The sequence below is a fragment of the Dermochelys coriacea genome, chromosome 5 (assembly GCF_009764565.3).
Source record: "Dermochelys coriacea isolate rDerCor1 chromosome 5, rDerCor1.pri.v4, whole genome shotgun sequence".
Taxonomy (NCBI): domain Eukaryota; kingdom Metazoa; phylum Chordata; order Testudines; family Dermochelyidae; genus Dermochelys; species Dermochelys coriacea.
In genome coordinates, this window is record NC_050072.1 from 115946936 (window position 1) to 115965280 (window position 18345).

Consider the following 18345-nt stretch of genomic DNA (forward strand, 5'->3'; position numbering starts at 1 on the left):
CAGCCATCCTGCCCTTCTATATGGTTCTTTCATTCTGTCCCAACACCACTCCCAGGTTTCGCATATCAAGGCAGAAATGTGGCTCTGAGAACCAAGGCAGTGAGTGCCTGATGCATGCTGAAAGTGGCTAGAAGAGATCCTAGACAAATAGGGTCACATTGCTATAGCTTCTGCAAGGGGTTCCAATCTACAACCTCTTGAACAACGCCCAGGGTGAAATAACAAAGATGAAGATGGCAACATGTGCAAAGATGAAAATTGTTCCAATATTTTCTGTCTAGCAAATATTATATCGTGGATTTGTAGCATCAAGAGTTAATTTCACACATGCCCTTGTAACACACAAGTCTCTTAAAAAAAAAGTTTTTATAAAGAGTGTGTGGTCTATATACATTTATGCTCAGTATAACAAGAAGGCCGAAGAGCATACTCTATAAGTGGGATATAAAATATCTCACTTGCAATGTATGCAATTAATTTATGATAGGCACCCTATAAAACAATTACAGTATCTACATTGCATAATGAGTGGACACACAAAATAGCTGCAACAATATGGGAAAGTCAATAATTAAAGTCACGTTTTGGCCCATAGTTTTGTGGGGACGGGAGACAGGGGTAGTTGTTGTTGCTTTCTCCTCCAAAATTATATGTTTTTCCTTGTTGGAATTATGTAAGCATGTTCATTCATTACCATGTGCTTTTTCCTTTTCTAAGGCTTGTCTAAGGCCTAATTGATGTGCAAGACTGAAAGCTGTTTAAGTGGATAATATGCCTTATTCATGAGAAATCCACCCTCTTCACACTCCATTAAGTTCAGACATTGACTCTTTAAGCTACGTACCAATTATTTCTTTCTTTCCAGGAACAGCAGCACACCTTTCTCCACAAAGGACAACAAATTATTGTAATATTCATTAATCTTAACATATTCTATAGATATAGAGGGCCCCGCAGAGCTGACCATTGACTTGATATTTTAGAATTTACAAAATCCCTATAGCAAGATGAAAAATAAGACCCTTACCTACTTACAATTCTGTTTCTCAGATTAACATTTTGGAAGAGAAGGAGGAATTATTCTTTCAGGCTTTATTCAGAAATGTAAATGACAAAAATGTAATAGATCATTTTTAGAATTATTTTCTATGTTAATGTGATGGGAGCACTCCACACACTGCTGGATGCTCTGGGTATGATCTTGTACTCCTGACTCCAGGAAAACTCTCATTGACTTCAGTAGGAGTTTTGTCTGTGTCAGGATTGCAGGAACAAGCTCCCTGCATGTGTAATTGTCACTGAAATCAATAGGAGAATGAGGGTAGACTATTCCTATAATTAATTGGTGTCAAAATTCCTAACAGTAATTTAGAACCTAGATGCACCTAAAAGGTCACTGGTTTATCAGAAATGCAATATGTCTGTCATAATAAGGAAACATCAGTCTGTTAATTTAAAAAAATCATGCCTGTAAATAATAATAATTTTTTGACTACAAGAATATTTTTTACATTTCAGCAAGATTATTCAGTATATTAACTCCATTTATTGCTTTGCTTTAAGGTGGAGCTGTAAAAATGCTTATGTAGTGTGCCTTCTTTACTTCAATGAACAGATTTACAAGAAAAATGTTTCAAACATTTTAATTGCTACCCATTTTCCTTAAAATAAAATGTTAAACAAGAGGGTTCAATGAAAAATTATATATATCTGCTGTGACATTAAAGGTTAATTTCAAACTAAGCTATAATATATTTTTTTTAATTTTGTGGCTAGAAAAGCTATCAATAAATGTGTTTGAGTGTCTGTCAAAGAAGTAGTATCTCATTGGTAATGTTTAAACTTTGTACAAATGGTAAATGGAAGTCATTTAACTTCAGTGGGAGAATGGGTAATGTTGATAAAGTAGGTGGTGCACTTGAGGATAATAACTCACTATGCTGCCACTTAATGGATTTTCTCCTTTTGCTTTAGTGGTAGAGGTCTGTGCTACAGTGCTGAAGGTTTTGGGCTCAAGCCCTGCTGACAGTTCACACAAGGATTTGTTACATGGGCCTTTAGGCTCACAATGTAAATTTGCACAATGTTTTTGGTCTTGTGATGGAGTGTTCACCCCACATGAGCTAGGAAAGTGATTAATATGGGGCTGAGAGGCTAATTAACCTGCCCGCTTGCACCTGGAAGGTGGGCCAGGGCTAGCTAGAGATAAAGCCTAGCTGGGAGAGAGCAGAGCTTGTTTCTGTAAAGAGCTAGATGAGTCCGGCTGGGGCGAGGGTGGACTAGACTAGACCAAAAAGGAAAGGAAAGTTCTCTCTTCTTGGAAAGCAGCCTGAAAGAAGGCTGAAAAGAAGAAAACAGAGAAGAAGAGGCAGGCTACTCCAGGGGTGAGATGGAAGAATGACTGGAGTCAGGGATCTGAGGAGCTGTAGCCTCAACCCAGGAGTGAGGGGAGGAGTGTGCCAATCTCTGGACAGTGGGGTTGTTGAAGACACTGGACCTGAGAAAGTCATATGGACGAGACATGCTTGGAAGGAAGAGGTAGCCAGTTCAACCCAGCAGGCTGAAGGTTTTGTTTTATTTATGTTCCTTTTGGACTGTGGTAAATGACTCTGTAAAGTGGTCTGGCTAGAGGGCCAGGAAATTCTTAGAGCTGGAGAAGGTCAAGGGACTGTAGGAGGAAAATGAGGCAAAAAGTTGCTGCAGCACCACAGCCTGTTAGGAAGGGGTGTGTTGGGGTGGAAAACTTTCCCACAAGTAGGATTGCCAACCCTCCTTGTTTCGCCGGGAGTCTCCTGGAAGCAGGCCCTATCTCCCAGAGGCTAATGAAGCCAAACCGGGAGATTTTAGGCACTGAAGGTCTGATGGTGCAGCGGGGCTAAGGCAGGCTCACTGCCTGCCGTGGCCCCACGCAGCTCCCAGAAGTGGCTGGAATGTCCCTGCGGCCCCTGGAGGGAGCAGGGGGCTTCACACGCTGCTCCTGTCCCCAGCGCTGACTCCGCTGCCCCAATGGGCCAGGAACTGTGGCCAGTGGGAGCTGCGGAGGCGGCGCTTGCAAACATGGGCAGTGTGTACTTGCATCTGCACCCCATGCCCCCTCCAGCACCCAAACTGCCTCTCAGATCTTGTACCCCGCACCCCCTCCTGAACCCCAACCCCCTGCCCCAGGCTCAAGCTGGAGCCCCTCCTACACTCTGAACCCCTCAGCCTCACTCCCTGGCGTAGAGCCCACACCCTCTCCTGCACCACTACCCAGCCTGGTGAAAGTGAGTGAGTGAGTGAGGGTGGTGGAAAGCAAGCGATGGAGGAAGGGGGAATGGAGTGAGCAGGTTGGGGCCTTGGAGAAGGAGCGGGGCAGGGCGGGACCTCGGAGAAGGGGCAGGGCAAGAGTGGGGCAAGGGTGTTAGGGTTTATGTGATTAGACAGCTGGCAACCCTACCCACAAGTTTCTTACTTGCTCATGATTTCTATAATCAATGGTCTCAGTTCTGTTTCCACTGAAGTCAGTAAGAAGTAAAGATCAGCCCAAGCCTCACTGAACACTCTTGAGCTCTGGAATAGTTTTGGAACCCAAAAGAGAAGTTTACTGCTTGGGTCCATCCCCAGCTAATACATGGATCTGTCTCTTTAGAGAATTTTCCCTTCTGGAAGGCTGCCAAAAACAACTCTTGAGTGGGGCCAGATTCACTGGTATGTGCAAGTTGTTTTGTGCTGCACCAGCTACCTAAAGCCTCTGTAAACCCAGTTTAATTGCCAGCTAAGTTAGCTTTGTGGCTGCTTTGTGTTGCTGTTGTGGCACCAACCAGTCAGAAACCCCAAATAAATGTGGACCAAAGTGAGATTTACGAAAAAAAAATCTTACCTTTATCTCAACTTGTTCATGCTATTTCCATGTACATGCAAAGAGGAAACTGGTATCTTCATACAGGTCCTGTTAAAGAGAGCTCTGTTTTTCCAATATTGTCATGTGATGTGAGGTATGTTCAGGGTTGCACAATGGGCATATAAAATGTGATGCATCATTACTATCTAGAAAACATCCAATCCTACACTATTCAGACACTGAAAAGAACAAGTTATGGGCACAAATGAAACAGCATGGTTTTGCAGCTATATTGGCACCAAGATTTTTCAAGTAAAATGGATACAAAACACTACATATGGGGCTTCTACTTTCTTGTCTGGAGTAAAACAAATTACATACTCAATATCTAAGGAGGGCTTCCGTTTGTCGACTTATCAGTACCAGCCACATGAATAACCCTAGCGGTAGAACACAATGAATTTAACAGCTAAAAGCACTGGAATGAAAAGATGAGTGTGAAAGAAAGAATAAGAAATTTGATGGCCAACAATGTGAAATGAGTGGATAGCAAGCCAGGCGTGGATAGAAGGGTATTTTTGGTATAAATTGTGGAAAAGAAAGCGATAAATGAAAGGGTATGGAGAAGAGGATGGTAAGGAAAATATTGAAGGGAAAAAATATCATTAGCACCCTGCTGTCCTAATGTCAGATCCTGCCCCATGCCTCCTGGGAAGTGGAGTGTTCTCAATGACGACCTTATTCAAAGACCACTGATTTCAGTGGGAGTCTTTCAATTAATATCCATGAACTTTGGCTCAAGCCCTGAATAAGGAGTATGGAATCAGGCCCCACCACCATGTCCGCATTAAGGAAATGTGCCTGGGTAGCATTACATTGATGTGCCCTGGCCTGCTGATGGGCTTACTTTTCTTTGGTATGTCACCAAATGCATACCATCTGCACTAATGTAAACCGCATTTTGCACTGGTGCAGCACATCTACGTAAGGGTTTTGCTCCAGACACCAGTAAGAATTGGCTCACTGTAGACAGGGCTTTAGTTTGTAATCTCTTTGACCTGGACTGCACTAGAGGAATTCATGTGATTGCAGAGCCCTTGGCCATTATCTTTGAAAACTCGTGGCGAACGGGGGAAGTCCCGGATGACTGGAAAAAGGCTAATGTAGTGCCCATCTTTAAAAAAGGGAAGAAGGAGGATCCTGGGAACTACAGGCCGGTCAGCCTCACCTCAGTCCCTGGAAAAATCATGGAGCAGGTCCTCAAAGAATCAATCCTGAAGCACTTAGAGGAGAGGAAAGTGATCAGGAACAGTCAGCATGGATTCACCAAGGGAAGGTCATGCCTGACTAATCTAATCGCCTTTTATGATGAGATTACTGGTTCTGTGGATGAAGGGAAAGCAATGGATGTATTGTTTCTTGACTTTAGCAAAGCTTTTGACACGGTCTCCCACAGCATTCTTGTCAGCAAGTTAAGGAAGTATGGGCTGGATGAATGCACTATAAGGTGGGTAGAAAGCTGGCTAGATTGTCGGGCTCAACGGGTAGTGATCAATGGCTCCATGTCTAGTTGGCAGCCGGTGTCAAGTGGAGTGCCCCAGGGGTCGGTCCTGGGGCCCGTTTTGTTCAATATCTTCATAAATGATCTGGAGGATGGTGTGGATTGCACTCTCAGCAAATTTGCGGATGATACTAAACTGGGAGGAGTGGTAGATACGCTGGAGGGGAGGGATAGGATACAGAAGGACCTAGACAAATTGGAGGATTGGGCCAAAAGAAATCTAATGAGGTTCAATAAGGATAAATGCAGGGTCCTGCACTTAGGATGGAAGAATCCAATGCACCGCTACAGACTAGGGACCGAATGGCTCGGCAGCAGTTCTGCGGAAAAGGACCTAGGGGTGACAGTGGACGAGAAGCTGGATATGAGTCAGCAGTGTGCCCTTGTTGCCAAGAAGGCCAATGGCATTTTGGGTTGTATAAGTAGGGGCATAGCGAGCAGATCGAGGGACGTGATCGTTCCCCTCTATTCGACACTGGTGAGGCCTCATCTGGAGTACTGTGTCCAGTTTTGGGCCCCACACTACAGGAAGGATGTGGATAAATTGGAAAGAGTACAACGAAGGGCAACAAAAATGATTAGGGGTCTAGAGCACATGACTTATGAGGAGAGGCTGAGGGAGCTGGGATTGTTTAGTCTGCAGAAGAGAAGAATGAGGGGGGATTTGATAGCTGCTTTCAACTACCTGAAAGGGGGTTTCAAAGAGGATGGCTCTAGACTGTTCTCAATGGTAGCAGATGACAGAACGAGGAGTAATGGTCTCAAGTTGCAATGGGGGAGGTTTAGATTGGATATTAGGAAAAACTTTTTCACTAAGAGGGTGGTGAAACACTGGAATGCGTTACCTAGGGAGGTGGTAGAATCTCCTTCCTTAGAGGTTTTTAAGGTCAGGCTTGACAAAGCCCTGGCTGGGATGATTTAACTGGGACTTGGTCCTGCTTTGAGCAGGGGGTTGGACTAGATGACCTTCTGGGGTCCCTTCCAACCCTGATATTCTATGATTCTATGTGGTTAAAGCTCCTAGAATATTTATCAAATACTTGGTACCCATGCATAACAAATACTCCAGATTGTTTACTACTGGTCTAATGCCCAGTGAGAATAGACTACCTTTTAGCGGGTTTAATGAACAGTTAAAGCTCCATCTAAATCAGTTTAGCGCCAATGTGAATGAGGACAAGATGAAATGGTTCAACTGGAGGAGGCCTCACTCCTCTCCCACAGTGCACGGTTGACCTTGCAGAACTCCCAGCATGCCTTGCTTCCGGGGCTTGAGTCAGAAATATCTAGAGGATAAAACAACTGCAGTGGTTTTTGGACAGTTTTTAAGATTGGCATTCCTTACATTTTAAGTATTCGCAAAAAGAAAAGGAGTACTTGTGGCACTTTAGAGACTAACAAATTTATTAGAGCATAAGCTTTTGTGAGCTACAGCTCACTTCATCGGATGCATTTGGTGGAATTGCATTTTCCATTTTGTGAATACAGACTAACATGGCTGCTACTCTGAAACCTCTCATTTTAAGTATTGTTACTTTTTTCTAGTAATGTTAAAGGAGAATATTTATAGGGGAGAAGATACTGTCATCCTTAATACACTATATAAAGATTTTTACATGTGATTTTCTTCTTGTTCTACTTTACCCTGCACAGATTCCCATGGCATGGATATCTATCCATTTGTCTGTCCAGCACTCTTTAAGACACTAGTTACTTCCTTCTACAAAGAGACATGTGACAGAAATAAGGGAAATATTCAGATTGGGTTTCGAAAATAAAGTTTCAAGACTTCAGCAAGTGTAAACAAAGTTTGATTAATTCATTTTAATTCTATTGAGGTAGACGTTAATCAGCAAAGTCTCCAAAGTGTTAATTGATTGCAATGCTTATCTGATAAAATTCACAAAGCCAAGGTATGCTTAATTATTTCAGTGCATAAAATAAAAGGACTATCCTAACAATGCTTTATTCTTTGCTCTTAATTAGTGTATCACATGTTGATTCCCCATATAGACTCTCACTGGCAAGATATAATTCAACATTATACATAGAGTATATATAAAATACTGGAAGCACAAAATGCTTTGCCCTAAAAGTTTTTTCAAAGCACCCCTTAAAAGACAAACTAGGAGACATTCAGGTTTTTAAAAACCTTTTTGAAAGAGTAGAGGGCTTCGCCTTGTTATTGTGACCCAACTTCAGTCTATCCTCCCAAATTCTCCTTGCACTTTCATTTGGATAAGTTACTTTTCCCTTTTTGTCCTAAACTGTTTTGTAGATATGGTGCACGCAATTAAACTACTGCCACTTTCCACACAAGAGGTGCACTTTGATGGTGAGTGAAGAGAAGATTAGTGTAGATAGTCAGATCCAGCAGTCCTCTAGGGGACCTAACTTCCTCTCCTGGGAACAAACTTGCAAGAGGTGTGAAGAGAAACCAGTAAACTGCACAAGGGCAAGCAGACTGAATTTCTAGGTTATAATCCCCTCTGTGATATAATAGAGGTTACAGAGTGGGCAGGGGTGTGTGGCTTGGCAGCCCAGCAGACCTCCAGGAAACATGAACTCTCTTAAAACATGTGGAAGCCTTTTTATAGTGCTCTGCTGGGGCTGTTCCAGCTTATAGGCAAACTAAGAATCTGCCTAGGGTGGGTAGATTTCTGGGCAGCTGCCCAGGCTGGCAGACTTGGTCTGACCATCTCTTCGTGGTGGAGTGGTGGATGGGCCAAATTTGAATAGCCTTATGACACGGAGTGCCAGGACTGGAAGGCTACTCACTCAAATTTGGCCTATGAGGAGAGGGGCTGGCACACTAAAGTTTTCCCTGGGGTGACGGATTATCTGGAGCAGCCTCTGCTGCCCTGCTGGTCCTCCTCACCCCACTGTATGGTTTAATGAAGATCCATGTAGCAGTTGGTGGAGTCATGTCCCTGTGTCTGCAGAGGGGACCCTAGAGGAGTAAACAAAACTAGAAGTAGCATTCGTTTCCATTGTGACGGGTAGGAACAATGCCAATGTGTCCAGTCCCTAGCTCAACCACCTCCCAATTCATGTGGGGGAGTTCCGTGGTACTGTGAGATGAGAGATGCTGTGAAAGGCAGCACCTGCTCTCCATTCAACATTTCTGGGGGCGTTTCTGCCCCAGGTACCACTCCCTCCCTCACAGGTATGTGTGTGTGAGGTGGGGGGAAGATCTGGGCCCAAGAGTTTTGATTATAAGAGGACTGCAGGAGCAGGCCCATGTAATTTGTAATGTGCTTGAGTCCTTCTGAAAGTGTTCAACTATATAAAGGGTAACACACTAGTGTTGTTATTTTAATACTTTATTATCTCTGGTGGTGATCTGCAGGGAACAAAATACCTCCACTGAATAGCAGACTAATTGTTGTCAAGAAGTTTCAGGACTGTTCTATACACAACATAAAAGTAATCACTATTTTTCCATTACACAAAGGTCTTATTTTTAATTTTTTGCTCCAAGTGGTCCACTGATGCACTTTTTTTTTTAACTCAGACAGGAATTGGTAGTGTCTTAATTCACAGTAGAACACCAGTTCAGTGAGCAATAAAATTAATCCATTTTTTAAGGGAAAAGGTTTCAGAAAGATGGATTTGGGGGAATATTAAAGGCTAGGGAGTATTTCTGTGATTCAAAGCTTGGTGGTGTTGATGTGAGTCAACAGTAAATTTCAACTTTCCATTTCCATTCTTTGTCATGTTCCTTCTCACAAATAGGAAAACCTGCACTTCAATCTATTGTTAACTGTCCCACTTGAGGTTTAAGGAAATGCCAAGCCATTTCACAGCAAGTTTCAACTGTTGGTATAAGGTCAAAAGTACAGCACCTGAGGCTTTATTGTAATCATCATTTCTCCAGAGTTCATGTGAAGCAAGCACGTTTGGCTGTTTGGCCCTTTCAGTGCTGCTGTTAACTCTTTTGTTCAGTGAGTCATGGGATGACTTTTGTATATCCTTCTCTCACACTCAACCAAAGCATACTGCCTTTTTAAAACAAGGTCAAAAACTCGAGTTACTCGGGGCTAAGTGTATTTGGAAAAAATTCCTAAAAAACAAAAAACAAAACAAAACAGATTTATTAGGCTTAACCCTTAGAATTGGTTGACAGAGGCAAGTTCAGTATGGCTGGTGTGTGTATGTCACATGCACTTTCTGTTTGTGCGTCTATATGGAACCAATAACAGTTATCACTCCATGGTTAGTTTATTAGCATCCCATTCTAAACACTTTTTTAGTGTGAACCTCTTGCCCCCTTTTCCTACCTCTTACCCCTTTATATGCCACAAATCATCTCGAGGTAGAGTTTTGCTAGGAACAATTGTAGAATAAGGAAAATTAATGGTATTTCAAAAATGTCTAAAGAAAAGGAGTACCCGTTGCACCTTAGAGACTAACAAATTTATTAGAGCATAAGCTTTCGTGAGCTACAGCTCACTTCATCGGATGCATTTGGTGGAAAAAACAGAGTAGAGATTTATATACACACACACAGAGAACATGAAACAATGGGTTTATCATACACACTGTAAGGAGAGTGATCACTTAAGATAAGCCATCACCAACAGCAGGGGGGGGAAGGAGGAAAACCTTTCATGGTGACAAGCAGGTAGGCTAATTCCAGCAGTTAACAAGAATATCAGAGGAACAGTGGGGGGTGGGGTGGGAGGGAGAAATACCATGGGGAAATAGTTTTACTTTGTGTAATGCCCCTCTGCCATGTACATTGGCCAAACTGGACAGTCTCTACGTAAAAGAATGAATGGACACAAATCAGACGTCAAGAATTATAACATTCAAAAACCAGTTGGAGAACACTTCAATCTCTCTGGTCACTCGATCACAGACCTAAGAGTGGCTATACTTCAACAAAAAAGCTTCAAAAACAGACTCCAACGAGAGACTGCTGAATTGGAATTAATTTGCAAACTGGATACAATTAACTTAGGCTTGAATAGAGACTGGGAATGGATGAGTCATTACACAAAGTAAAACTATTTCCCCATGGTATTTCTCCCTCCCACCCCACCCCCCACTGTTCCTCTGATATTCTTGTTAACTGCTGGAATTAGCCTACCTGCTTGTCACCATGAAAGGTTTTCCTCCTTCCCCCCCCTGCTGTTGGTGATGGCTTATCTTAAGTGATCACTCTCCTTACAGTGTGTATGATAAACCCATTGTTTCATGTTCTCTGTGTGTGTGTATATAAATCTCTACTCTGTTTTTTCCACCAAATGCATCCGATGAAGTGAGCTGTAGCTCACGAAAGCTTATGCTCTAATAAATTTGTTAGTCTCTAAGGTGCCACAAGTACTCCTTTTCTTTTTGAGAATACAGACTAACACGGCTGCTACTCTGAAACATGGGGAAATAGTTTTACTTTGTGTAATGACTCATCCATTCCCAGTCTCTATTCAAGCCTAAGTTAATTGTATCCAGTCTGCAAATTAATTCCAATTCAGCAGTCTCTCGTTGGAGTCTTTTTGAAGCTTTTTTGTTGAAGTATAGCCACTCTTAGGTCTGTGATCGAGTGACCAGAGAGATTGAAGTGTTCTCCAACTGGTTTTTGAATGTTATAATTCTTGACGTCTGATTTGTGTCCATTCATTCTTTTACGTAGAGACTGTCCAGTTTGGCCAATGTACATGGCAGAGGGGCATTGCTGGCACATGATGGCATATATCACATTGGTAGATGCGCAGGTGAACGAGCCTCTGATAGTGTGGCTGATGTGATTAGGCCCTATGATGGTATCCCCTGAATAGATATGTGGACAGAGTTGGCAACGGGCTTTGTTGCAAGGATAGGTTCCTGGGTTAGTGGTTCTGTTGTGTGGGGTTCCTCTGATATTCTTGTTAACTGCTGGAATTAGCCTACCTTGCTTGTCACCATGAAAGGTTTTCCTCCTTCCCCCCCCCCCCCCCCCGCTGCTGGTGATGGCTTATCTTAAGCGATCACTCTCCTTACAGTGTGTATGATAAACCCATTGTTTCATGTTCTCTGTGTGTGTGTATATAAATCTCTCCTCTGCTTTTTCCACCAAATGCATCCGATGAAGTGAGCTGTAGCTCACGAAAGCTTATGCTCTAATAAATTTGTTAGTCTCTAAGGTGCCACGGGTACTCCTTTTCTTTTTGCGAATACAGACTAACACGGCTGCTACTCTGAAACCTGTCAAAAATGTCTGGAATTCATTTTGTCAACATTTTCTTCCCTCTCTCTCTCTTTTTTTTTTTTTTTTTTTTTTTTTTAATTTGGCTCATCAGATTCTAAAACTCCAGCTTTGTTTTGTCTTGTTGGCCTTGATACATACAGAGTAGTGGTGCCATGAGAAACTAGCGTTGCAGTTATCAATAATGAATCCTGCCAGATGAACATGATGGCTTTTTTGGACTGATTTACAAAATAATGGATGAAGGGAAGGCAGTAGCTTCAGTATATACTTTTAGTAAATCATTTGATACAGTGAATGACTAAATCTTTTTTGAAATATTAATTAGTTTTGATATGTTATATAGAATCTAATTTGGTAAAAAGACCATAAACAAAATGTAATGATTAATAGTAAGGTACTGAACTGAGGAGTTGAAGCGTCTAGTGGGGCACTTGATGATTTTCTACCCAATGAGTAAACAATCCATCATTGGTAGGGAGGACTGGAAGACCTGAGAGATTTTTTTCCCTATCTCTAATTTATATGATTTTTTGTTTAGCTTGATGCTATCAGACTCCACTGCTCTTAACTAAATCCATCCTTAACTAAGGCATCCTGAAATTTTCTGGACTTGTGCATTTATTAGGATGTGTTCTAAAATGGACAATGGACTCATGTTCCAGCATCACATGTTCATAACTTTGATTATCTTCAAAATTACTTTGTTTCCTAGATATGATTTCAGCTTGCAACTGCTGAATTGATTTACTATTAAATTATTAATATTTGTGGTCAGCAAATGCATCCTGAACTGGGATGATTAAAAATGGATAGACTTTTTACCTTTCATGCACCAGAAATTGTCTACTTTGAAGACTCTTGTGCTTGATTTTCATTTACATGAACTCCCTTTTGCATGGTAAAGTCATGTAAAGAAGCCTTAGTATAAATGAAAATCAGGCACTTGTAACTCTAAAACAACTGAACATTTGTTTTAAACCTATATTGAATCGACCGTAGGTCTTAATCTGATCTACATAACAAGCCAAATTTAAAATGTCTAGCTTCAGTTATCTTGTAAATAATCTGAGCACATTTTTCCCCCTAATTATATCACAGACCATATATCTTAGTTTGGGGTTTTTCCCTACACACTCTAATGACTTAAAACATGATTAGTTTTGAACATTAAAAATATGTTAGTTGAGACAAAACATGGAAAACTCTATCCCCAAATGAAAGGCAACAAAAACACTTAGGAGTATGAAACTGTTTCCATACAGGGAGAGATTGAAAAAAGTGGGACTGGTCATCTTAAAAAAGTCACAATGGGAGGGAGGGGGATAGGCTAGAGATATATAAAATCATGAATGAAATGTAGAAAGTGAATAAGCAAGTAGTATGTGAAGGGGTAAACAAACAGTTCTAACATAAGCAAGACACAGTGTTAGAGTTAAGGTTGTTTGCACTTTACCCACATTGTCTTTCAAATTGTTCTTGTTTTATAATACAGCATTCTAAACAATATTGTTTTAAACTGACATATGTATATTTACAATTTTAATGAAGTTTGTCTGGGGGTGTTTTATTTTTTATTTATCTAGCTCCTTTTGTTCAGGACTAGGAGTTACCCAAATAAATTAATAGGTAATTAGCAGGTTTAAAACAAACAAAAGGGAGTACTTCTTCACACAACTTACAGTCAACTTGTAGAACTCATTGCCATGGATTGTTATGGCGCCCAAAAGTAAAACCATGTTCAAAAAGGAATTAGATAAGTTCATCGAGGATAGGTCCATCAATGGGTATTGGAACCCCCATTGCATTAGATATTTAAGAAGACTTCCCTGAGGAACTTAAAGTTTAAGGACAAAAGAGCAAGAAGACAGCTTAGGGGAAGGGGAACAACAAATAAAAATCATAAATGCAAGTCTACAGCTAGATTCATTTATGTAGCATGACTACTTTCTAAGAAAATTATGAGCAACTGAACAAAAGGAACTAGATAGAAAATAAAACACTCCCAGACAAACTTTCTTAAAGTTGTAAATATATATCAATTTAAAACAATATTGTTTAGAATGCTGTATTATAAAACAAGAACAATTTGAAAGACAATGTGGGTAAAGTACAGACAACCTTAACTCTGACCCTTTGTCTTGCTTACGTTAGAACAATGCTATAAAACTGTGCTACATATTTCCCAGGGAAGTGCAGAGATGGCAATTGCTTGGCACCAATCTGAAAATAAATCCTTGCTCAATATGGCCAGGGAAACCATATCAGAAACCTTCTGGCAACAATTGTGTTTAAAAAATGGTTGTATCTAGCCCTGTTCGGAAAATGTAAAAACTCTTCTCAGAGCTTCCTTTAATAATCATCTTCAGCATCACAGGCAAGACTGAACAGTATGGAAATCTCACATGGTATTATTATTGTTGTTTTAAAAACATAAGGTAGCATCCTATGCTTGGCAGTATGGATTAATATCCTCCAGCCCTTTAGGACTACCCCTTTTATACCTACTTTCCTTTTGAATGACTGGATGAAATGACCCAAGGGCTCTTATTTCCTTGGTAAATGCAAATATTTTAAAAACATTATTATTAGTTACCACACCTTCTTGCTCAATCGGAGCATTATTTATGATCCAGGAGTATGCTAATGTATGTAGTAATATCTTCATTTATACAGCACCTTTTATCTCAAGCCCTATATAAACATTACAAACCATATATATAGGAATCACTACCACTGAAGTGAAGCAGTGTTACAGCATCCAGTCAGCTACATATACATCTGACTGCTAATCCATTCTGATAGGTACACTTCCTGCTTTGGCTTCAAGGTACAAAATGGATCTGCACCAGATTGTTAGTCCCAGAGTATGCTGAGGCTTGTGGGCTAAATAAAGGTAATAAACTAAATTCTGATCTCAAATAGGGCTTATCCTTTTATCATGAAACTTCTACTTGGCTTCTACTTAAGATATTGGTAATGAACTACAGAGTTTTTCATCTCTCATCCACCTTAGTAGTAATGAAATGTCATTACCACCAGATGGCTGTTTGATGTGATGTAAGTTGATGTTCTTAGAGGATAGATTTTTTCCACCCCATAAACTCCAGCATAACTAGCACATTTATTAGAGGTATCCACAGAGAGGCCAAGTGTTTAAGGGGCATGAATACTGTAATTTCTTCCTCACCCCATGAGATGGTATCTCCAAAGCCAAGCAGAGGAACATTGGCTGGACCATGTCTTCCTGCTGCTATTGGTACCTGTTGTTGGGCTAGATGAAAATTTCAATCTCTATGACTGGTACCTTTCACAAATACTAAAATCATTTCTTTAAAAAAAGAAGAGGTGGGAGCCTTAATATAAGTTGTTTAGATCACTTACTTGTTCCTCAAGAACTGTCAGAAAGAAAAAGGAGACATCTTTAGTAACATGGTTTTCATTTGACGGAGGAGTGAATGCTTTTTTCTCGAAAAATGGTGATGTCTGAATAGAAAAGGGTGGAGGGAACCCATCCCCAGAATATGCTTAATACTTGTCACCTTTCTGCAGCACCCACCAACCGAAAAAAGGTATCAAGAACTTGAAGGCATGAAATTCATTTACTGATATACTGGTAAATGTTGTCATATATAAGCTAGATCTAGATATCTGCCCTCCTTCTCATCCTCATCCGGACAAACATGGTGAATTGCCATATTGATCAGACCAGTAGTTTATCTAGTCCAGTCTCCTGCCACTGAGAGTGATCATCCATCCTCCCCTCCCACCACCTTTGTTTAAACATGGTAGAATAATGGAAGCAGCTGGAGTTGAAAGGGAAGGTAATAAAGTCAGGTGTCATTATTAGGGGTAATTGAACTAGCCTTTTGTCAAGCTCATTGTTCAGTTCATACTATTCATATTCAGCTGGGTTCCTCTCTGCCATTTCACTTTCAAACTTTTTTAACCACATTGAAGGACAAAATTGCATGGACATCAAAGTTTTTTCCCCTCTTTACCTCCTCTCCTGATCCCACATTCCTGATAGCTGTCTTTAGCATTTTCTTCTCCACTCTTAGCACTCCTAGCCTCTCCCATTCTAAAGCCTACAGAATCTTGGGGTATGTCTACACTACGAAATTAGGTAATATTATAGAAGTCGATTTTTAGAAATTGATTTTATACAGTGGATTGCATATGTCCACATTAAGCGCATTAAGTCGGCAGAGTGCGTCCTCACTACCATGGCTAGCATCAACTTATGGAGCAGTGCACTGGAGGTAGCTATCCCACAGTTCCTGCAGTTTCCACCACCCATTGGAATTCTGGGTTAAGCTTCCAATGCCTGATGGGGCAAAAACATTGTCACAGGTGTTTTTGGGTACATGTTGTCAGTCGCTCCTCCCACCGTGAAAGCAATGACAGACAATCGTTTCACGCCTTTTTTCCATGCGGACTCCATACTGCTTTCAGCAGATGGTGCAGTAGGACTGCTAACCATCATCATCCACCACTTCCGCTGCAACTCTGCTCTGCTGCTATTGTCTCAATAACGAATTTTTCCATGGTGTCTGTCATGGGCTCCTGGGTACGTGTGTTCTTCCTCGGGAAATGTTCGCGGTGCTAACCGTCGTCCTCCACCATGTACGCTGCAACTCTGCTCTCCTGCTCTCATGAATCCAACTCACAGGTCCTCTCGTTGTTCTCTATAATTATTTATTCTCGTGGCATCTGTCGTCAGCCACTGCATCCACTGCAACTCTGCTCTCCTGCAGACGCCATACCACAGCAAGCATGGAGCCCGCTCAGCACCGCGGCAGTTATGAGCATTGTAAACACTTTGCCCATTATCCTGCAGTATGTGCAGAACCAGAACCTGCAAAAGCAGGCGAGGAGGCGATGGCAGTGCGGTGATGAGAGTGATGAGGATATGGACACAGACATCTCTCAAAGTACGGGCCCCGGCAATTTAGACATCCTGGTGGCAATGGGGCAGGCTCATGCCGTGGAACGCCGATTTTGGGCCTGGGAAACAAGCACAGACTGGTGGGATTGCATAGTGTTGCAGGTCTGGGATGATTCCCAGGGCTGCAAAACTTTCACATGCGTAAAGGCACTTTCATGGAACTTTGTGACTTGCTTTCCCCTGCCCTGAAGCACAAGAATACCAAGATGAGAGCAGCCCTCACAGTTCACAAGCGAGTGGCAATAGCCCTGCGGAAGCTTGCAATGCCAAACAGGTACCCGGTCAGTCAGGAATCAATTTGTAGTTGACAAATCTACTGCGGGGGCTGCTGTGATCCAAGTAGCCAACACAATTACTGAGCTGCTGCTATCAAGGGTAGTGACTCTGGGAAATGTGCAGGTCACAGTGGATGGCTTTGTTGCAATGGGTTTCGCTAACTGTGGTGGGGCGATAGACAGACCCATATCCCCATCTTGGGACCAAACCACCTTGGCAGCCAGTACGTAAACTGCAAGGGGTACTTTTCAATGGTGCTGCAAGCACTGGTGGATCACAAGGGACGTTTCACTGACATTAACGTGGGATGGCCGGGAAAGGTACATGATGCTCGCATCTTCAGGAACTCTGGTCTGTTTGAACAGTTGCAGGAAGGGACTTGCTTCCCAGAGCAGAAAATAACTGTTGTGGATGTTGAAATGCCTATAGTTATCCTTGGGGACCCAGCCTACCCCTTAATGCCACGGCTCATGAAGCTATACACAGGCACCCTGGACAGTAGTAAGGAGCTGTTTAACTATAGGCTAAACAAGTGCAGAATGGTAGTAGAATGTGCATTTGAATGTTTAAAAGCGCACTGGCGCAGTTTACTGACTGGGTTAGACCTCAGCGAAACCAATATTCCCATTGTTATTGCTGCTTGCTGAGTGCTCCACAATATCTGTGAGAGTAAGGGGGAGATGTTTATGGCAGGGTGGGAGGTTGAGGCAAATCGCCTGACCGCTGATTACGCGCAGCCAGACACCAGGGCAATTAGAAGAGCACAGCAAGGCGCACTGCGCAACAGAGAAGCTTTGAAAACCAGTTTCATGACTGGCCAGGTTACGGTGTGACAGTTCTGTTTGTTTCTCCTTGATGAAAACCTGCCTCCTTGGTTCACTGTACTTCCCTGTAAGCCAACCACCCTCCCGCCTTCGATCACCGCTTGCAGAGGCAATAAAGTCATTGTTGTTTCAAAATCATGCATTCTTTATTAATTCATCACACAAATAGGGGGATAACTGCCAAGGTAGTCCAAGAGGGGTGGGGGAGAAGGGAAGTACCGGGTCGGGTGGTCGATGGGGGAGGAGGGAAGGACAAGGCCGCACTGCACTTCAAAACTTATTGAATGCCAGCCTTCTGTTGCTTGGGCAGTCCTCTGGGTCCTCCCCAGAGGCCATGCCCCCCACATTCTTGGGCGTCTGGGTGAGGAGGCTATGGAACTTGGGGAGGAGGGCGGTTGGTTACACAGGGGCTGTAGAGGCGGTCTGTGCTCCTGCTGCCTTTCCTGCAGCTCCACCAGACACCGGAGCACATCAGTTTGATCCTCCAGTAGCCTCAGCATTGCATCCTGCCTCCTCTCATCATGCTGCCACCACCTCTCCTCTTGCTCCCACAACCTCTCACCTTGCTTGTCCTTCCTGTGCTCATTTTCATTTTCTGCTTTCCTGGACTCTGCCATTGTTTGCCTCCACACATTCCGCTGAGCTCTTTCAGTGTGGGAGGACTGCATGAGCTCAGAGAACATTTCATTGCGAGTGCGTTTTTTTCACCTTCTTATCTGCGTTAGCCTC